General features: G+C 44.3%; 1 non-coding gene and 2 pseudogenes across 1 annotated transcript; all 3 read left to right on the top strand.

The window, feature by feature from the left end:
• The first annotated feature begins 4757 nt into the window (after nt 1-4757).
• Nucleotides 4758-4932, top strand: LOC142653923 (U2 spliceosomal RNA; annotated as a pseudogene).
• Nucleotides 4933-11221: 6289 nt separating this feature from the next.
• LOC142653728 (U2 spliceosomal RNA) lies at nt 11222-11410 on the top strand. The gene has a single exon (XR_012848645.1). It is a non-coding gene; the product is annotated as a U2 spliceosomal RNA (small nuclear RNA).
• Nucleotides 11411-18000: 6590 nt separating this feature from the next.
• On the top strand, nt 18001-18181 carry LOC142654096 (U2 spliceosomal RNA; annotated as a pseudogene).
• The last annotated feature ends 4768 nt before the right edge of the window (nt 18182-22949 follow it).

The raw sequence follows: 22949 nt of genomic DNA, 5'->3' as shown, positions 1-22949 counted from the left end.
GGAACTGCCAGTCGTATGGACATACGAAAGACGCATGCAGTGAGGGTCATGTCATACGCTGTAATAAATGTGGAGGCCTTGGGCACGTGGCCTCCAAATGCAGTTCCAGCACCATGTGTAACCTGTGCGGGGAGACAGGACACATGTACAAAGAATGTCCAAAGAGAACGCAGTCATTGAGGGGTGAACCCAAACCTGGGCCACCCCGACCGGGGCCAGGGCAGCAGCCTGCAACAGGTGCGGGCACTGCTGGTAATGCCCCGGGACCCACCGAAGGGTCAGGGCCAATACCCTCCGGGCCACGTGTGGAGGGTGGTCCTAGGGATTCCAAGGGTGCCGAGCAGGGCTGTTCTAGCTCTGTAATGAAGGCCCCAAGCTCCAACCCGGAGCCGGTCGGCAAAAAGTCTCGCCGGTCCTCGATACCCACAAAAGGGGACTGGGCAGAGATGGCGGCTGGTGAAGAGCCAAATAAGGAGTCCAGACGTAGGGGCTCCTTGCGGGATACCCCAAGCACCAGCCGCCGCCGATCGGCCGGGCAGCTAGAGTCGGTCCCTCTTGTCACGCCAATAGAGGGTCGGATGCTGACGGCTTTAGATGCAGTAGGCGGAATGATAAGGAAGAAGGAAGGGACCTCACAGGCTCCTGAGTAACCCAAGACGACCAGCGATCCGGAGGAACCTGTAGCCGCACCTGAGGTAGCAGTGGCCGGAGATCGTGACGGAGATGACATCAGCCAGGAGACCGAGGTGACGTCGAGTGAGGAGGACGAGGACGATACGACGATGGATTTATCCAGTACGGGGAAGAGGTCAAGAGAGGAGGAGGTGTCTACAATAAAGAGGAAAACGTTATGCCGCAGTTCGGACGAAAGCGAATTCAGGGGAAGGGTCGGGTCGAAACATCTGTCCGGCTCTGACCCTGTGAACATCGTGGAGTTCGCGTCCCCGGATGCGGGGCAGCCTGACTCCCAGAGTATATCGGAGTCGGGCTCCTCAGAAGTGGACACTGACTCTCCATAAATTATGCCTTGTAGTACCCTAAAATTCTCCTCACTGAATGTGAGGTCCCTAAAGAGCCCTGTTCGCAGGGCTGCTTTGTTTTCTTACCTTGAGACTATGGACTTTGATTTTTGCCTACTGCAGGAGTGTGGAATCCCTAACAGCATGGACTATATGGATCTAAAACAAGATTGGAAGCTGGGCCCTTCGGTGTGGTCTGGAGCCAATGACTGTCGTTCTACAGGTGTGGGATTACTCTGCCGTGGCCATTTTATTTCTATACAAAATGTGATTGAGATTATGCCCGGCAGAGCTGTTTTAACCCACCTGCACATTAATGGACTTTTAATTCGTATTTTAAATGTGTATGCCCCTCCTGACAAACAGGAGCGGGCAGAACTTTTTAATATTTTACCACTGTTTTGTGTTGGGTCTGCCCCCCTGCTGGTAGGGGGTGATTTTAACTGCATAAGAGAAGGAGAGTGCCGGCAGGGGGGTGATGCAAATAGGAAAGACCACACTACCTACCTGCTCAAAAATTTTATTGATGATTTTAAATTACGCGATTGCTGGAAGGATCTCTTGCCAGGAGACGCAGGCGCCACATGGTCTAATGGAAGAGTGAGCTCCAGAATCGATTTTATTTTTGCCTCCCATGATTTTACCCCTCAAAAATGCATGCTTTTAAATAACATCTTTTCAGATCATAAACTCCTAAATGTGTCTCTGGAGCTGGAGGGAGAGCAAAAAGTAAGTAAGGGCCTCTGGAGGTTGAACACCACGCTCCTGGAGGACCCTGAAATTAAAAATGAGTTTGTGCGGACCTACCAGTGCTGGCAATTACAGAGAAAACCCCACGGGACCATGCTGCACTGGTGGGAGGGCATTAAACCAAAAATTAAATTATTTTTTATCCGAGCAGGTAGGAAGAAAGCCAGAGAAAAGAAACAGTGGTTTTATGTTCTTAATAAGCGTCTACATGTGCTTTTTAAATTGAAGGATGTTGGGTTTGATGTGGATTCTGATATTTTAAACTTAAAAGCTGAAATAAAAAAATGTCTTGATGATAAAGGTAAACAAATAATTTTTAACTCCCACGTGAAGCATCTAGAAGAAGACGAGAAGTGCTCCCGATTCTTTTTTAAAAAGGTAAACGACAAAAGAGACGCTATTTTAAACCTAGAAGGGGAGACTTCCGTGGGAGGAATGTTAAAGGCAGCTTTTAATTTTTACCAACTCCTTTTTAGTAAAAAAGCCATTGATGAATCCTTTTTAAATCATGCTCTTAACTCCCTTGATTTTAAGTTAGATACTTTGGACCAGGAGGTTTTATCCCGGGATCTTAATTTGGAGGAACTTTTATTTGTTTTTAAAAGTTTTTCAGCGGGAAAGGCCCCTGGGGAGGATGGGTTGCCTATTGAATTTTATCTAACTTTTTGGGATGTTTTAAACGAGGATATGATTTTATTATATAAAGAGGCTTTTATTGTAGAAGAGCTGCCCCCTTCTTGGAGAAGGGGGATTGTGTCCCTAATTTTTAAAAATAAGGGTGGAAAGGACCAGCTCAAAAATTGGCGCCCGATTACGCTTTTAAATGTAGATTATAAAATTTTAGCCAAACTGATAGCGGTCCGTTTTAAACCTTTTATCAGTAAATTAATCCACCCAAATCAGGTCTGTGGGGTACCTGGTAGATCTATCACTGAGTCCCTTAATATTTTAAGAGATGTTATTTGGTATTTTAAAGATCGAGGCCAAAACCTTGCTATTTTATCCCTTGATTTTGAAAAGGCCTTTGATAGAGTGTCCCATGAGTTCCTTTTTATGGTGCTTAAAAAAATGGCGGTGCCTGATTTTATTATAAGTCGTGTTATGCTTTTATATCGGTCCTGTTTTAGTGAGATTTCTATAAATGGATTTTTAACTAGTGGTGTTCCTCTTTTATCTGGAGTCAAGCAAGGGTGCCCATTGTCTCCCCTACTATTTATTTGCGCAATGGAGCCCCTTTTAGCCATGCTCAGGAACGATAAAGTTATTAGAGGCGCCCCAATACCTGGTGGGAGGGGCAACCAAGTAAAGGTATTAAGCTACATGGATGATGTGACAATTCTGTGCCCCGATTCATCATCCATGAGGAGGGCGCTGAGGAACACCACCTTTTTCTGCGAGGCTTCTGGTTTTAAACTTAACATTGATAAATGTGAGTGTTTTAACATAGGAGGCTGGGATTCCTCCCTGACCCCAGGAGTCAGAATGCAGAAGGACCAGATTAAAATTTTAGGGATTGTTTTTAATCAGGCGAACAATGGGACCTCTAACTGGGACTCAGTGATAGCAAAAATAGAGAAGAAGGTTTTAATGTGGAATCTTAGGAGCCTCACGATGGAGGGGAAAATTTTAATCATAAAAATGATTTTAATCCCAATAATGCTCTATGTGGCCATGGTTTTCCCTCCATCCATTTTATATATTAAAAAGCTAACACGCATTTGTTTTATGTTTCTGTGGGGCTCCAAGATGGAAAAATTAAAACGTGATTTTATGTATAAAGGTAAAGACAATGGTGGGAGAGATGTTCCTAACCTTTTTACATTTTTTTATATCAAATATTTCTGCTTCTGTTTTAAAATGTTTAAATCCGATGGCATTTTTAGCTGCTTTTTAAAATACGCAGCGGGCATGGTTTTTAAACGTTGGGCTTGTATCTCCCTAAATTCTCCTGTGCTTCTGTGTCCCCCAAAACACTATGTGGTGCTAGAGAAGACTGTTAGGCTCCTGAGCCTCCAAGAATTGGAGCCTGACATATTGGGGGACCAGAGAAAGGTGTCGATGGCGTGCAGACACGGAGAAGAGACAGTGGCAGTGTCCAATTTCTCGCAGGCAAGGTCCAAGCAAGTGTGGCGAAATGTCTTTGGAAAATATCTTGCAAATGTGCATAAGGACCTTGCCTGGGCAATCGTCCACCAGTGCCTCCCTACACGTGCATTCCAACATAGGCGAGGACTGGTGGCGAGAGCCAAGTGCCCACGAGATAGGTGCGGGAATGATGAAACAATAATGCACTTGTTCTGGAACTGCCACTATGCACAGGAGGTATGGAGGAAAGCAGGCCTTTTACTAAAATGGATCTGTGGTCTTAAAGATTTTAAGTACGAATACGTTTTTTATGGCCTTTTTACCTGCCCATCATTCAGACAGCAGATGATCTGCTGGATGATTATTAATTGTTTTAAAAATGCCATCTGGAAGGTTAGGAACATTCTTCTTTTTAAACGTGATTTTATTGACATTACAGACTGTGTCAAGATTGCGCTAAGTGAGCTGTATGTATACTACCTCAGAGACAAAAAAAATCTAGGAGCAAAAGAGGCGGCATCCATGTGGTGTCTGTCTCTGTGGAACACGATTACCATGTAAATAATTTATGTATTTGTAATTGTGATTTTACTGCTTGTTTTATCCTGCCATTGTCATATTTTTAAAGAAACCTTCTCGTTAAAAATTTATTGCTTTTATCATTTTAATGAAATGTATTAAAAATAAACATTTTATTACTGAATTTAATTTTACAAAAAGGTTTTAATGAAATGAATTATAAAAACCTTTTGTTACTGAATTTTATTAAAGAAAAATGTACAAACAAATAATTTATTACAGAATTGTATTACACCAAAAATATTTTATGAAATGTACAACAAGCATTTTATTACTGAATTTTATTCTATGAAATGTATTCTCTGTATATATATATATGTGTCAATAAAATTTTGTTGAAACCTTATCTGTTCTTATCAGTTTAATATCTGATACGTCCCCTATCTGGGGACCATATATTAAATGGATTTTTAGAACAGGGAGATGGAAATAGAGCTTGCTCTGTCCACTCCACGCATTGACCTGGTATTGCAGTATTTCCAGGACCGGTGCACCCTTTCCTTATGTGTTGACTAAAATCAGATTCCAAAAGTGTTTTTTTGTGTTTGCCATTGTTTCTGTCTTTCTGATGGGATCTCCCCTTTTAATCCCATTATTTCAACACCTGTTGGACAATGCATTTGTACAGTCATGTGTGATAATGAGCTAATTTATTAAATGCAATTAATTAATACATTGCCACCTCTTGTTGTGTGTGTGTCTTCTGTGTTTCTGTGTTTCCGGCATTTCACATTGGAACAGCTCATTCACCTTCCTTGTCTTCTCTCCGCCCTCCCTCCTAGGTAAGTTAAAGAGCTGCACCTGAGCCAGCCACTGATTGATGCAGCACCACAGTCAAATAGTGGAGTGGAGTGGAGTAGGGGAACAGCAAACAGCCATTAAAGCAGCCAGCCGCCTACCCGCCACAATGGACCTACCTGTGTACACTAGATGGATGTGATGGAATGTACTGTCGTCCCTACATTTCAAGAAGAAGTAAGAATTGCAGTTGCAACAAACCCTTGCTTGCCTACAAAGAGAGCAGCAATTTGGATTTGTTACTTTGTTACCTGGAAGAATAACAAACTGTGCAAGGATGGAGGTTGTAGGAGCAAGGAGAAGTTGTCTGTAAAGTTGGTGGATGCCTATTTTCCATTTTGCAGTCCCTTGTCTCCCTCTTGTGGCCTCCTGGAGGCAACTAGCTGTGCAAAAAAAAGACAGCCTGGCGGCCGGCTGTTGCAGTGTTGCCCTCTCAGGCAACACTGAGTGACTGACTGAGCCGCACCGTCTTATATAAAGTTCAGACGGAACTTTGCACGTGTCATAGTGGAGCCCTCAGGATTCCAGAGCCAGCTTTCTGACATCATAATGGGGCCTCAGAGATAAAAGCCTGGGCCCAGGCAGTGTTGGTCAGTGCTGCTCAGCAGGCAGCACTGGACTGGACTGGATTACAGCTGATACAAGGTGTGAAGGAACAAGGGGTGGCTGTGGGCATGCACTTGCTGCCGCTGCCAGTGTTTATCTGCATGGCAGGAGGGCATTTGGGCGTTGCCAGGAAGGCGTTTTTATGTAGATTCCTCCTCTTTCAGCACTGCATTGTGGTGCAAGCAAAAGAAGCAAATCCTGTCTGGCTTCCTCTCCGGCCTTTATTCACCTCCCGCTTAGTAGCTGTAAATGTGTGTGAGCCTGCAGGGCCCCATGGAATTGCCTAGGAGTAGGCTGAATCAATCGCTGCAAGGGGTGAACAGCAGTATTAGGCAGGCTCGGTCAACGCCCGGCCCATTCGGGTTATCGCTTCTCGGCCTTTTGGCTAAGCTCAAGTGGTTTAGCTGGGAGGTCCGTCTGAGTGTTCGCCCTTGGCCTTGTGGCATCGCTGGTCCGCCAGCTTAAGCCACCTGCTGCTTTAGGGGGTGATCCAGGAGACAGGGAAGGCGATCGGAGGACGAGGACGAGGAGGATTATGGCTGGACCGCCTAATGCACCAAATACAGTTCGGCTGTTTATCGCAGAGGAGAAGAGGACGTCGTATGGAATTTTGCATGTGCAACAGAAGGTGTTGGAAGGAATTCTGGGAATGGCACACGAATCGATCTTCTGTCTTCAGTCCTTTCCCCAGCAAGGATTCTTTGATGCAAGTTTTTCCACCGTGAGTGAAATGAGGACCTGCTACCTCCGGAGTCAGGAGAACCTTTCCCATCCAGAGCTGCAGGGAATTGATTTTGTCCCTTGTGAGACCAAGAAAAAGAGGATCCCGGTGGTAATCCACATGTACAATCCTTTTGTTGAGGATGAGGAGATCCAGGCATTTTTGGGTCGTTATTGTGCCTATGTCTCTGGTGTGGAGAAAAGGAAGAACATTCTTGGGACTTTTAATGGTATGAGGAGGGTTTGGGTGGAGCTGCGTCCAGACCCAAATGGGCATGATGGTCTGTGCCACCCTCCCCAGAATTTTGCTATTGGGAACAACAGAGGTTTCCTTCACTACCCTGGCCAGCCGGATTTTTGTAGGGTGTGCTACGCCTTTGGCCACACCCGGGAGAATTGTACCACTGGACAGGTATGCAGAAACTGTTACAAGCCTGGACATGAGACTGCCAATTGCGAGGAGGCACGTAAGTGTCACTTCTGCGGATCTGTGGAACACCTGGCCAGGCGGTGCCCTAAGGTGTATGGAGAGGTACAGAGGTCCTATGCCGGGGTCGTGAGAGGTGAGATTGCTGCCTCCGGTCCAACAGCGCCGCCTGTGATGGAGCCGGAGGTTCATGAGGCGGCTGTTGTGGAGGATGTTCCTGTTGCGGTGATGACGGAAGCTGTTGCAGTTCCGGACCTGTTGGTCGCTGAAGGGGAGGAGGCTCAAGCTCCATCTGAGTCCTCTGGAGATCCGGGGGAGATGCAGGTTGATAAATCCTCTCTGAAGCGCAAGGAACCAGAGAGCGTAGTTTCAACGCCATTGAGTGAGCGCATTGAGGAATTTTCCAGTCCGGGTGGGGGAGGGGGAGATTCATCGGCTGCGGTGGATTCTGACTCTTCTACCTCTTCTTTTGGGGCTGGCTACCTTGAGAGTGGTACTGTTACCAAGTTGGCGAAAACCATTCACTTCACAAGAGGTGTAGTGGGGAATAAGAAGGAGAATGTGGCTCGTACTGCTGCGGATGGGACTCCGACGAAACATAGAGGAAGGGGTGCTTTAAAGAAGTCGTGAGGCCCTGTGTTTGAATTGTTTTGACTTTCATTTATAAATAATGCATTTTGTTATAGGTTCCTTAAATGTCCGGAGTATCAGGACTGCAACAAGAAGAGCTGCAACTTTTGATTTTCTGTCAAATTATCATTTTGATGTTTTATGTTTGCAGGAGTGTTGTTTGCTGGAGGAACCTATAAATGCTACCTGGGCCTTGGGTCCTGCAATTTGGTCAGGATCCCAGGAAAGAAACGGGGGGGTGGGAATATTATTTAAAAGTAATGATTTTGTTGTGAAGAAGGTAATTCACATAGTTCAGGGGAGGGTTTTATTAGTTAATTTTGAGTATAGAGGTGCCTCTTATAAAGTTATTAATGTCTATGCTCCGACTGGACGGAGAGAAAGAGCGGAGATGTTTGAGAAATTATATTTTTTCTTGGGGGGGAGGGAAAATTGTTTCCTTCTGGGAGACTTTAATTGTACAGTGAATGCAGGGGATAGGAGTAATGTTGGAGGGGGAGGTGATAGTGGGGTGGATAGTACTGGGAAACAATTAAATGAAATTGTGAGTTTATTTGAACTTAAGGATTGTTTTCGTGAAAAAAATGATGGTTCTTTTGGTTATACGTATTTTAGTAATACTGGAAATATATCGTCACGAATTGATTTTATTTTTTGTTCTAGGTCATTAACTGTTATGGACTTTAAAAGGAGGAGGATGCCGTTCACGGATCATGCGTGGATCGAATGTGTGGTTAAAAGTAACAGTACGTATGAATTTGGTAGGGGTGTATGGAAATTAAATGTGACATTGTTGGATGATGAATGTGTTCGGGAGCAATATAGGAGATTGTTTGGGATGTGGCAATCAAAGAAAGGGGAGTTTTTTAGTGTGATTGACTGGTGGGAATGGGTTAAAAGGGAAACAAAAAGGTTTTTTGTAAAAAAAAGGGTGTGAAAGAGGAAGGAAGGAGATGGAGGAGTATGAGAGATGGCAAAAAAGATTGGAGTATTTGTATGAACTTAGACGGGTGGGTATGAATGTTGAAGGTGAGATTGAAGAAGCGCGTGATTATGTTAAAAGATGTTTGGAGGAAAAAGGTAAGAAAATTATTGCACAAGCTAGAGTGGAAGTAAGGGAAAAAGATGAGAAATGCACAAAGTTTTTCTTTAAAAAAGCTTTTAATAAAAAAACTGGAATGGTGAGTGTGTTGAGAGAGGATGGTGTAGAAGTGTTTGGTAAAAATGAGATTCTGGATGAAGTATGGAAGTTTTATACGGATTTGTTTACTGAGAAGAAGCGTGATTGTTCATTAGAGAGTGAATGTTTGGGGTATGTGGATAAACAGTTGGATGAGATTGATCAGAGTTTTTTGAGTGAGGACATAAGGAAGAGTGAAGTAGAGGATGCAATGAATGGTATGAAGAAGGGGAAAGTAGCAGGGAGTGATGGTTTGCCTGTAGAATTTTATTGTGTATTTTGGGATATGATTGGTGATTATGTATGGGAAGTTTGTAAGGAAGTTTTGGAGAGAGGTAGGTTGTCAAAAAGTATGAGTGAAAGTGTGACTGTTCTTTTGTTTAAGAAGGGGGAGAAAAAGAGTTTAAAAAATTGGAGGCCGATAGCGCTCTTAAATTGCGATTACAAGATTATATCTAAGATTATTGCTAATAGGTTGAGAAGTGTGATTGACTGTATGGTTGGTGAAGAACAAATGTGTGCAGTGCCTGACAGGAGGATTTCTGAATGTTTGCTGGGTTTGAGAGATGTGTTGTGGGACTGTAAGGATAGGAAACAAGGTGTGGCTGTGATTACGGTTGATTTTGAGAAGGCGTATGATAGAGTTGTGCATGATTTTATGTTCAAGATTTTGAGGAAAATGGGTGTACCGGAGAGAATGGTTGGATGGATTCAGTGTTTATACAGAGATATAGGGAGTAGAATCCAGGTGAATGGTTTTCTGAGCGAGAAGGTGAGGATTATGTCAGGAGTTCGTCAAGGGTGTCCATTGTCACCAATTTTATTTGTTTGTGTGATTGAACCGTTGTTGGGTATGTTTAGGCGGGACAAGGTAATGCGGGGTGTAGAAATCCCTGGCAGTAAGGGGAGAGATGTGCGTGTGATTGGTTATATGGATGATGTCACGGTTGTGTGTAAATGTATGGCTGCTGTTAAGCGGGCTAAGTTGCTGATTGAATGTTTTTGTATGATGAGTGGGTTTAAGTTGAATGTGGATAAAAGTGGTTGTAAGTTTTTTGATGAATGGAAGGAAAATGACTTGTGTGGATGGCCAGTGAGACAGGGTGGGGTGGAAGTTCTGGGGGTGATTTTTGACAATGATTTGTATGGGAAAGAGAGTTGGGGGAGAGTTTTAGAACGGGTGAAAAATAAAACAAATTTTTGGTCTTTAAGGACTTTATCGATTGATGGGAGAGTTTTGGTGATTAAATCTGTGATTATTCCAATTTTGTTGTATATTAATTATGTTTTTCCTCCGCCTGACAGATGTCTGGCGAGAATCATCCGAGTAATTTTTTTGTTCCTTTGGAACTCAAAGATGGAGAAATTGAAGCGAGAGAAAGTGGTGAAGAGAAGAGTGAATGGTGGAAAAGGTCTGATGAATATTGAATGTTTTCTGGCGGTGAAGTATGTAAGTTTTTGTATGTCGATCAGTAAGAAGGAAAGTGTGTATGGTTGTATGGTGAAGTATTTGGCTGGAAGGGTGTTACTGAGATATAAATTAATGGTAAGGGATTTGAGGGAGCCAACAAGTTTTGGTACTCCATGGTTTTATATGAGGATTGATAGGTGCATTAGGAGGAACCACTTAGAGAATGTGACAGTGAATGATTGGTGTGAGAGCAAGAAAGTGATGAAAGTTTTGGAGTCAAGAGAGATGGTTGAATGTGTGGCTGGTTTGACTGAGAATGAGAGTAAAGCAGTGTGGAAGAATGTGCAAAATAAAGAGTTAGTAAACAGGCAAAAGGATCTTGCTTGGATGACTGTGCATAGGTGTTTACCTACGCGCGAGTTTCAACGGAGAAGAAGGTTGGTAAACAGTGAGAACTGCCCCAGGGCAGGATGTGGTAGGTGTGAGAATTATGTTCATTTACTGTGGGAGTGTGAGTATGCTAAGAATGTATGGAAAGGGATGGGTAAATTGATTAAAGGTATAACTGGGGTTGAATTATTGACGTTTAATATGATGATGTTTGGGTTGTGTGGTGTGAATAGAGAGAAAGCTAGGTTGTTGTGGTTGATTGTAAATTGCGTAAAAGAAGTGTTGTGGGATGTCAGGAATATCTTAGTTTTTAAGCAAAAGGACGTTGAAGTGTATGAGTGTTTGGGCATGATCCGTGGACGTTTATTTCTGTATGTGTTATGTGACCGAAAAAGACTTGGCAGTGATGCCGAAGGAGTCTGGAAATACAAAAAATGGCGGTCATGGCTTATTAATTGAATTTAATGTGTTTTTTTTCTTTTCTTATAAGAATGGGTTTTTTTTGTTTTTTTTGGGAGGATACAATGTATTTGTGTTTGTATTTTTGGATATTTCTCTTTTGAAATGATGGATGTATCTTTGAATATTTTGTTTTTGTACTTTTCATGACAAATGTATGAAATGTAATCTGACTTTATTTTCAATAAAAATTAAAAAAAAAATCTGTTCTTATCAGTTTAATATCTGATACGTCCCCTATCTGGGGACCATATATTAAATGGATTTTTAGAACAGGGAGATGGAAATAGAGCTTGCTCTGTCCACTCCACGCATTGACCTGGTATTGCAGTATTTCCAGGACCGGTGCACCCTTTCCTTATGTGTTGACTAAAATCAGATTCCAAAAGTGTTTTTTTGTGTTTGCCATTGTTTCTGTCTTTCTGATGGGATCTCCCCTTTTAATCCCATTATTTCAACACCTGTTGGACAATGCATTTGTACAGTCATGTGTGATAATGAGCTAATTTATTAAATGCAATTAATTAATACATTGCCACCTCTTGTTGTGTGTGTGTCTTCTGTGTTTCTGTGTTTCCGGCATTTCACATTGGAACAGCTCATTCACCTTCCTTGTCTTCTCTCCGCCCTCCCTCCTAGGTAAGTTAAAGAGCTGCACCTGAGCCAGCCACTGATTGATGCAGCACCACAGTCAAATAGTGGAGTGGAGTGGAGTAGGGGAACAGCAAACAGCCATTAAAGCAGCCAGCCGCCTACCCGCCACAATGGACCTACCTGTGTACACTAGATGGATGTGATGGAATGTACTGTCGTCCCTACATTTCAAGAAGAAGTAAGAATTGCAGTTGCAACAAACCCTTGCTTGCCTACAAAGAGAGCAGCAATTTGGATTTGTTACTTTGTTACCTGGAAGAATAACAAACTGTGCAAGGATGGAGGTTGTAGGAGCAAGGAGAAGTTGTCTGTAAAGTTGGTGGATGCCTATTTTCCATTTTGCAGTCCCTTGTCTCCCTCTTGTGGCCTCCTGGAGGCAACTAGCTGTGCAAAAAAAAGACAGCCTGGCGGCCGGCTGTTGCAGTGTTGCCCTCTCAGGCAACACTGAGTGACTGACTGAGCCGCACCGTCTTATATAAAGTTCAGACGGAACTTTGCACGTGTCATAGTGGAGCCCTCAGGATTCCAGAGCCAGCTTTCTGACATCATAATGGGGCCTCAGAGATAAAAGCCTGGGCCCAGGCAGTGTTGGTCAGTGCTGCTCAGCAGGCAGCACTGGACTGGACTGGATTACAGCTGATACAAGGTGTGAAGGAACAAGGGGTGGCTGTGGGCATGCACTTGCTGCCGCTGCCAGTGTTTATCTGCATGGCAGGAGGGCATTTGGGCGTTGCCAGGAAGGCGTTTTTATGTAGATTCCTCCTCTTTCAGCACTGCATTGTGGTGCAAGCAAAAGAAGCAAATCCTGTCTGGCTTCCTCTCCGGCCTTTATTCACCTCCCGCTTAGTAGCTGTAAATGTGTGTGAGCCTGCAGGGCCCCATGGAATTGCCTAGGAGTAGGCTGAATCAATCGCTGCAAGGGGTGAACAGCAGTATTAGGCAGGCTCGGTCAACGCCCGGCCCATTCGGGTTATCGCTTCTCGGCCTTCTGGCTGAGATCAAGTGTAGTTCTGATTACTTGTAGTCAGTGCTGCCTGGTCTTGGTTAGGAGGTGCTCAGGTACCCTCTCTCTCGGCCTCGGGGGATCGTCCAGGTTCGCCTGGACTTCACCCCCGTGCTGCTATTTGGGAGAGAGGCTTAGTCCTGAGCAACGAGTTGCGATCCACATATCCCCCGTGTAGGCTTCGGCCGAAAAGGGGAAAAGCTGCGTAGACGTTACGTCACCAACGGGTGGCGTAACTTTCCTTGAAAACCCCTCACCATGGACGAAAGTCCTGGTGAGATACCGGCGTATGCCCGGATAAAGAATACAATCCGTGTAATTGTATCAGAAGAGAAGGCGACGACCTGCGGCCTGAAGTTCTTGGTGGAGACCGTGCTTGTTGGCATTTTCAACATTCAGAAGCGGGAGATATTGGCGGTACAAGACTATCCTAGGAGAAGAACATACGACATAACTTTTGTACAGAATGGAGTGTTCCAAGATCTGCTGGCGGCATACATGGTAAAAAACGATCCGAGACTGGACGGTATTGAATTTTACGAACATGTGTTGGACATCACTAAGATGATTGTGATAAAAATGTACTGCCCGTTTGCTGATTTAAAAGATGTGATGTCCTTTTTATCCCCCTATTTCAAAAGTGTAAAATGTATTGGCAAAATAATGAACGAAGTTGGAGTTTGGACGTCAAAGTGGAGATTTTTAGTAACTTGTTATAGAGATGCCAATACAGCAGGGGGGATAATGTTGCCGCCAGCACGCTTTAAATTAGGTGATATGGCAGGAGATCTTTTTTATACAGGAATGCCTCCATTCTGTAGAAAATGTCAAAAGTACGGTCACACCAAAGAGTTCTGCGAAAGCACCTGTAGGAACTGTGGCAGCTCTGAGCACGAGGCCAAAACTTGCCCTCTGGGGAAAAGGTGTCGTTTTTGCAGCCGAGTTGGTCATCTATATGCTACTTGTCCCCACAGATCGGAACAACCCGAGGTCCGGCCGAGGCGTCCAGAGCAGCCAGCAGGCCAGATCGCCCCCGCACAAGGAGAGGAACCAAGAGGTGAAGAGGCAGATGACATGGACACCTCCAGCAGACCCCCCCAAACAGGTGACCCAAAGGAGCAAAGGCGGTTTAAGAGAAGAGCCAGTGATCAGCGGACGAAAAAGCCCCCTCAGGAAACGGAGGAGATGGGTAGTTCGGATGAAGCTGATCCGCCTGGGCCGCAGGAGGTGCTGGGTCAGCCTGTACCTGAGGCAGAGGACCCGGGCGGAGCGGCAGCAAGGACTAAAAGGCGTAGGGCGTACTCAGAGGTGGCAGCGGGGGTGCCGATGGGAGTACCTGCTAGAGCGAAAGCAGGGAAACCAGTTGACGCGCCCCCGGAAGCACCAGCTGAAGGTCTCCCCCCTTCTCGCCAGTTGGGGGAGACAAGCATAGCTGCCTCTGAGGTGACAGAAGTCCCGGAAACGGCCGCGAGTGCGTTTCCTGCCCCTATCGTAGGGGAGGAGGCTGCCATACAATATGCTCCAGAAACCTTGCCCGTGGAGTCCATCTGGGACCCATTTGCGATAAGTGCCTCAGGTATGGCGGGGGGTCAGCTGTCTGACATGAGTTCCTCTCCAATCTCCTCAAGTTATACAGTCGGTTTGAAGTCGGAGGGCGATGAGAGCTCGAGTGAGGTCTCTGGTAACGCCGAGGACTGCTGAGGCCACCTCGGGTAAGATTACATAAGACTGTCTCTTTTCCCTTTTCCTCATGGCAGAGTTAGGTGGCATTTCCTTAAATGTTAGGAGCGTGCATTCCAAGACGAGAAGAGCTGCCCTGTTTGATTATCTTTCTATTTTTTCCGCCACCGTTTTTTTCCTACAGGAATGCTGTATCCCACATCGCACGAACTACAACAAATATAAGGAAGACTGGAGACTCGGACCTTCAGTGTGGTCCGGGTCTAACGATTCCAGAGCCGCAGGTGTCGCCATTTTATTTAAAGGGAACGTTTTAATTGACAGTTTTAATGAAATTTTACCAGGTAGAATTTTATTGGTCAAAGCTTTTATAGACGGTATTAGATGGCAGTTTTTAAATTTTTATGGGTCCTCGGACAAGAATGAAAGAGCTAGAATGCTAGAGATTTTACCCCTTTTTTTAAACGATTCAGAGCCACTTGTTTTAGCGGGTGATTTTAATTGTATTTTAAAGGGGGAACGCCGGTTCTCTAACTCAGTAAGCAGGAATTATGACAAAACCTCCTCATTATTAAAAGATATAGTTACTGATTTTAAACTTACTGATGTTTTTAAGAAATGTAACAGCAATTTATCTGCAGAGGCCGGCGTCACCTGGAGCAATGTGAACTGTAGCTCCAGGATCGATTTTATATTCTGCTCTTATCAAGTACTGCCTTTTAAATGTGATCTTAATCCCAATGTTTTATCTGATCATAAATTATTGTATTTTAAAGTTAAAAATGATATTGGGAAAAATACTGTCAAAAAAGCCTGGAAAATGAACGTTTCCCTTTTAGATGATCCGCAAATTTTATCTGATTTTATTACCTTTTATAAGGGCTGCAGACGGGTAAGACATCCAAATATGTCCATAGTCTCATGGTGGGAGAAAATAAAAATAAAAATAAGAGACTTTTTCATAAAAATCGGAAGGAGAAAAGCAAAAGAAAAACAGGATTTTTTTGCTAATTTGAATACCCGGCTGCAGACCCAATACAAGTTCAGAGAACAGGGTATGCAGGTGGAGGAGGAGATTATGGAGATTAGGAAGGAGATCTCCCAGTGCCTGGAGCAGAGAGGTAAGGAAATTGTCTTTCGCTCAAAAATGAAACACCTCGAGGAAAATGAGACCTGCTCCAGGTACTTTTTTAAGAAAATTAACGATAAGCATACCCTGTTAGACAATGTTGATGGAGATACAAACACTGACAATATTTTAAAAAAGGTACACAGATTTTATGCGGATCTTTTTAATATAAAGCTTGTTAATGTTGATTTGATGAACGACTCATTGAAGGAGGTTGACGCTGTTTTAAATCCTGTCTCCAAAGATTTTTTATTACAGGATATTACGGAACAGGAGATTTTAGATACCATCAAGAGTTTTAAAACAGGTAAAGTCCCTGGCCCTGATGGTATACCCATAGAGTTTTATGTCACATTTTATGGAGTTTTAAAAGAGGATCTTTATTCCCTTTTTACTCAAGTTTTTAGAACAAAAGCCCTCCCGGGGTCCTGGAAGAAAGGTGAGGTGTCCCTGCTTTATAAAAAGGGGGACAAAACAGATATTAAAAACTGGAGGCCTATCACCTTACTAAACGCAGACTATAAAATAATGGCCAAGATTTGCGCGAATAGACTAAAGGCTGTTATAGAGAAAATCGTCCACTCCAACCAAGTCTGTGGGATACCTGGGAGGAGCATATGGGACAATTTAAACCTTTTAAAAGATGCTATTGGTGATACGAAGGAGAGAAAAGGCAGATTGGCGGTTTTATCCATAGATTTCGAGAAAGCCTTTGATAGAGTATCACATTTTTATCTTTTTAAGGTTTTAGAAAAGATGGGTATACCAGAAGGTTTTTTACAGTCTCTGAAGGCCTTTTATGAAAATTGTACGAGCAAGATTTTAGTAAAGGGTTTTAAGACACAGGACGTCCTTTTAAACTCCGGAGTGAAGCAGGGGTGTCCCTTGTCCCCACTACTTTTTATATGTGCGATCGAGCCTCTACTCTGCAGATTGAGGAATGACAGGCAGATATGTGGAGTCCCCCTGCCGGGCGGGGGGGGACTAGAGGCAAAAGTGGTGGGGTACATGGATGATGTCGCGGTCCTGTGCAGGGACGCCCCGTCACTGCAAAAAGCATTACAACAGATATACCAATTTTGCTGCTCCTCCGGTTTTAAAGTCAATTTTAATAAAAGTAATATTTTAAATATTGGCAATATGATTTTACAGGACATTCCAGTCCCTGTGTCGGAGTCTGTACAGATTTTAGGGGTCTCCTTCAATGAGTCAAACAATGGTTTTATCAGTTGGGACTTGGTGGCACAAAAAGTTAATAAGAAAATTTGTTTATGGAATCTTAGAAAACTGACAATGGAGGGAAAAATTTTAATCACAAAAATGGTGATTTTACCAATTTTATTATATCTAAGTATGGTTTTCCCTCCCCCTGATATTTTATTAAAAAAGATTACCAAGGCATGTTTTACATTTTTATGGAATTCTAGGATGGAGAAGCTCAGGAGAGAAAAAGTGATGTTACCAAAGCTAATGGGTGGTAAAGATTTTCCAAATATAAAAGCATTTCTTTTAATCCATTTTTTTACACTGTGTCTTAATACTGTTTTTAAGGAACACTACTGGTCTTATTTTATCCGTTTTAACACTGGCTATTTTATGAGGAGGTACGGATGGTTCTCTACGGTTTTAAGCTCGCCATATGCTTTTAACCTGCCAGACCAGTATAAGATTTTAGAAAAAATAGTGAACCTTTTTAACCTAAAAGACAAAAGAATAGAAGATGTAAAAAATAGTAAATATGTTTTAAAGGAAATAAAAGAAAATGTTTTAATAGCCCCCATTAGCAATTTTAATGAAAACAAATGCAAAATTATCTGGAGCATGGTTAATGCTAAATTCATTTTTAATTCACAGAAGGATCTGGCCTGGAGCTGCGCCCACGAGTGTCTTCCATGCCGGGCATTCCAGCATCGAAGGGGACTGACCAACTCGGCTGCGTGTCCAAGGGGAGGATGCCGCGATGACGAGACAGTCTTACATCTCTTTTGGCAATGTTATTTTTCACAACTAATATGGACAAAAATCCTCCCCTTGATGAAGAAGATAACCGGAATAAAAAGAATTACAAGTGAAGGCGTATTTTACGGATGTCTGGAGTGCCCAACAAGGACTCAGAAAATTATGGCATGGAAGATTACTAACTGCGTTAAAGCAGCTCTGTGGGCGGCCAGGAATATTCTTTTATTCAAACATGAAATTTTATCTGTGAATGATATTTTAGGAATTTGTTTTTATGAAATGCACAAGTATTATCTTTTAGACAAAAAATTCTCTCCTGTTTTAAGTAGAAAATGGTTTTTTAGCGAATGGAATTCTATAATATGATGCCACCAAGTGCCCTTTTATAAATTGTATGATTTTAATCTGACAATTTGTATTTATTTTTTAACCATTGTTGTAAAATGTGAATCCCTGTAAAAATGTTGAAAAATGTTAATTTATTGTAAAACCTGAAAAATTTTAAATAAACGGTTACCCCCAAAGTTGGGGTAGTCAACTTAAAAAAAATCTGTTCTTATCAGTTTAATATCTGATACGTCCCCTATCTGGGGACCATATATTAAATGGATTTTTAGAACAGGGAGATGGAAATAGAGCTTGCTCTGTCCACTCCACGCATTGACCTGGTATTGCAGTATTTCCAGGACCGGTGCACCCTTTCCTTATGTGTTGACTAAAATCAGATTCCAAAAGTGTTTTTTTGTGTTTGCCATTGTTTCTGTCTTTCTGATGGGATCTCCCCTTTTAATCCCATTATTTCAACACCTGTTGGACAATGCATTTGTACAGTCATGTGTGATAATGAGCTAATTTATTAAATGCAATTAATTAATACATTGCCACCTCTTGTTGTGTGTGTGTCTTCTGTGTTTCTGTGTTTCCGGCATTTCACATTGGAACAGCTCATTCACCTTCCTTGTCTTCTCTCCGCCCTCCCTACTAGGTAAGTTAAAGAGCTGCACCTGAGCCAGCCACTGATTGATGCAGCACCACAGTCAAATAGTGGAGTGGAGTGGAGTAGGGGAACAGCAAACAGCCATTAAAGCAGCCAGCCGCCTACCCGCCACAATGGACCTACCTGTGTACACTAGATGGATGTGATGGAATGTACTGTCGTCCCTACATTTCAAGAAGAAGTAAGAATTGCAGTTGCAACAAACCCTTGCTTGCCTACAAAGAGAGCAGCAATTTGGATTTGTTACTTTGTTACCTGGAAGAATAACAAACTGTGCAAGGATGGAGGTTGTAGGAGCAAGGAGAAGTTGTCTGTAAAGTTGGTGGATGCCTATTTTCCATTTTGCAGTCCCTTGTCTCCCTCTTGTGGCCTCCTGGAGGCAACTAGCTGTGCAAAAAAAAGACAGCCTGGCGGCCGGCTGTTGCAGTGTTGCCCTCTCAGGCAACACTGAGTGACTGACTGAGCCGCACCGTCTTATATAAAGTTCAGACGGAACTTTGCACGTGTCATAGTGGAGCCCTCAGGATTCCAGAGCCAGCTTTCTGACATCATAATGGGGCCTCAGAGATAAAAGCCTGGGCCCAGGCAGTGTTGGTCAGTGCTGCTCAGCAGGCAGCACTGGACTGGACTGGATTACAGCTGATACAAGGTGTGAAGGAACAAGGGGTGGCTGTGGGCATGCACTTGCTGCCGCTGCCAGTGTTTATCTGCATGGCAGGAGGGCATTTGGGCGTTGCCAGGAAGGCGTTTTTATGTAGATTCCTCCTCTTTCAGCACTGCATTGTGGTGCAAGCAAAAGAAGCAAATCCTGTCTGGCTTCCTCTCCGGCCTTTATTCACCTCCCGCTTAGTAGCTGTAAATGTGTGTGAGCCTGCAGGGCCCCATGGAATTGCCTAGGAGTAGGCTGAATCAATCGCTGCAAGGGGTGAACAGCAGTATTAGGCAGGCTCGGTCAACGCCCGGCCCATTCGGGTTATCGCTTCTCGGCCTTTTGGCAAGATCGGGTGTAGTATTTCTGCATCTGGTTTTGTTGGGAGGTGTCCGGGGTACCCTGCTCCTTGGCCTTGGGGGATCGTCTCTTTTCACAGAGAGACTTCACCCCCTTGCTGCTATTTGGGGAGTGGGCTTAGCCCCCGGACAACGAGTGGCGATCGCGCCTTTTCCAAGAGGTCAACCGGCCTTGAGGCGTCATTAAACGAGCGTTCCAAGGGCGTTTTGTCGGGCATCGTAGGTGTCTGGGGTACCCTAATCCTTGGCCTTGGGGGAGGGTTTCACTTAATTGTGGAATCTGAGCCCTTGCTGCTATAAGGGACAGGCTTAGCCCCCAGGCACTGAAAATGCCATTCACATTTGGTTTCGCATCCGGGGACACCCGGTTGCGCCAGTCCGTCCGCATCGAGGTGGAAGAAGGCCATCGTCAGCGGAAGAACCTTCGCTTCATTGTGGAGGTGATTCTGCTGGACTTCCTGGGGCTCAAGCGGGCGGACATCCTGTGTCTCAATGACCAGGAAAGCCGCGGTCGGTACACCATCTCCTTTACGGCCGCGGCATGCTGCGAGAATATGCACAAGAAACTATCTGATGCGGGCCAGAGTGAGGAGCGGCTAAATGGACTGAACTTTTTATTCCTCTACGGGGAGGAAGAGGTCCCGCTCGTGATATGTATGTTCAGTCCATTTGTCCCAGAGTGTGACATTGAAACCTTCCTCAGTCGTTACTGCAGGGAGGTCCGCTTCTCACACAAGATCTTGAATACCCAGAGCTTCTGGAATGGGAAAAGAAAATATTGGGTGAAGTTCCGCCAGGATCCCAATGGCATTGGAGGCTTTCACCACCCACCCCAGAACTTTGCCATTGGGAAGAATCGAGGATTCTTATTTTACCCCCAGATGCCAATAGCCTGCCGGAACTGCTTGAGATATGGCCACACCAGAGAACATTGTGACCGGCCCCATGTGGTGCAGTGTAACAGGTGTGGCCAGGTTGGACACGTGGCGGCAAAATGCAGTTCCGAGGTGTTGTGCAATCTGTGCGGCATGACTGGGCATGCTTTTAAAGACTGCCCCCGCAGAGCGAAGTCTGGGCCACCCAGACCAGGGCCAGAGCGGCAGTTTGCAACATGTGCAGACGCCGCTGGTAATGCCCCAAAACGAGCATTGACGACTGAGGGGTCCAGGCCAAAGTCCTTCACAGCTCCATCGGGGGGCCCACCGATGTCAGCCTCGAGGGACGGCCACAGGGATTCCACTGGGTCCAGGCAGAGCAGGAGGAATTCTGACTCTGCTGGACATAAGTTGACCGGCACCTCTGCAGACGGGTCCTCTGCTCCGCCTGCAGTGGACCCTGTTGAGGCAGTGGTTAGCGACAGGCGTCGTGCTTCCGTAGGTTCTGCGGTAAGACCTGACGCCTGTCCCAAGAGTGTGGGCATGGAGCGGAGACACTCTGTGTCAAACGAGGGCTCCATTAAGAAAACCCCCAAACATGCTGGATTGGAGCCTCGTTTTGACCATTACCGGTCAACAGGGGGGCCAGAGCAAAGTTCCTCCACTGCGGTTGTAGAGGGGCTTGCGATGAAGGCTCCCCGTAAGCAGGCAAAGGTTGCCAAAAGTGATGGGACCTCACAGGCCCCTGTGCAGCTGCCAAGTAGAGACATCAGCGATATCTTCAGCCAGGGGCCAGAGATGGGTGAGAGCGACTTCGAGGAGATGGATAGGAGCCATTCTGCTAAGAGACAGCGAGAGGAGGAGGAGTCCGGAGTTCGGAGGAAAGCTGCCTACCGGAGTTCCGATGAAAGCAGTGTGGGGGTTGGAGCCGCCCACGTATCTGGCTCTGACCCTACCAACATTAAAGATTTGTTGACCCCTCAAAAAGGGGGTCCAGATTCGCAGCTGATCTCCGAGTACGACTCTTCTGGTTCGGACTCTGACTTAAAGACTATGTTGGTTCCTATCAAAGTCGCCTCACTAAATGTGAGGTCCCTAAAGAGCCCTGTTCGCAGGACTGCTTTATTTTCATTTTTAGAGACTGTGGACTTTGACCTTTGCCTGCTTCAGGAATGTGGAATCCCTAATGACTTGGAATATGAAGATCTAAAGATGGACTGGAAACTAGGCCCCTCAGTCTGGTCTGGTGGAAATGACTGTCGCTCTGCGGGGGTTGGATTGCTCTGCCGAGGTCGTTTTATCTCCATCCAAACAGTGACTGAAATCATGCCCGGCAGAGCTATTTTAATACATTTGCTTTTTAATGGAATTTTAATTCGTGTTTTAAATGTTTATGCCCCTCCTTCCAAACAGGAGAGGGCAGAACTATTAGAAATTTTACCATTGTTTTGTGTTGGGTCTACCCCCCTGCTGGTGGGTGGTGATTTTAACTGTGTACGAGATGGAGAACACCGGCAGGGTGGGGATTTTAATCGAAAAATTGACCGTACTTCTTACCTGCTCAAGAATTTTATTGGTGATTTTAAATTGAAAGATTGCTGGAGGGAACTCTTGCCTGCAGACCCAGGCCCCACCTGGTCCAATGGAAGAGTGAGCTCCAGAATTGATTTTATTTTCACTTCTAACAGTTTTATTCCCAAAAAATGTTTGCTTTTAACAAATATTTTATCTGATCACAAGCTCCTTTCGGTGCACTTGGAGCTAGAGGGGGAGCAAAAAGCTTGTAGGGGTCCCTGGAGACTAAACACCACGCTCCTGGAGGACCCCATCATTAAAGAGGAGTTTGTGCGGACCTACCAGTGTTGGCAGTCCCATAGAGCGCCCAGTCAGCCTATGCTACACTGGTGGGAGGGCATTAAACCCAAAATCAGAGCTTTTTTTATTCGAGCAGGTAAGAAGAAAGCAAAAGAGAAAAAACAATGGTTTTATGTTCTTAATAAACGTTTACATGTACTTTTTAAATTGAAGGAGATTGGTATGGATGTTGATGATGATATCTTAAATCTTAAAGCTGAAATAAAACATGCCATAGAAGAGAAAGGGAAACAAATAATTTTTAATTCACATGTAAAGCACCTCGAGGATGGCGAGAAGTGTTCCCGGTTCTTCTTCAAAAAGGTAATGGATAAACGAGATGTCATTTTAAACCTTGAAGGAGAAACCACTATGGTCGGCATTTTAAATTCTGCTTTTAATTTCTACCAATCTCTTTTTAACAAGAAAAATATTGATCCTTCCTTTTTAGAACATGTTCTTAATTCCCTTGATGCCAAGCTAGATATTTTAGACCAGGAAGTTTTATCCCGTAATATTACCTTGGAGGAACTTTTATTTGCTTTTAAAAGTTTTTCTAATGGGAAAGCTCCTGGGGAAGATGGTCTGCCCATCGAATTTTATCATGCTTTTTGGGAAATTTTAAAGAATGACATGTTTTTATTGTATAAGGAAGTTTTTATTGCTGAAGAGCTGCCCCCTTCCTGGAGGAGGGGGATTGTGTCCTTAATTTTTAAAAAAGGTGAGAAGGACCAGT

This window comes from Rhinoderma darwinii, chromosome 5 (assembly GCF_050947455.1).
Source record: "Rhinoderma darwinii isolate aRhiDar2 chromosome 5, aRhiDar2.hap1, whole genome shotgun sequence".
NCBI lineage: Eukaryota > Metazoa > Chordata > Amphibia > Anura > Rhinodermatidae > Rhinoderma > Rhinoderma darwinii.
Note: the sequence above shows the minus strand (reverse complement) of the source record. Positions and strands in the feature narration are given on the sequence as shown.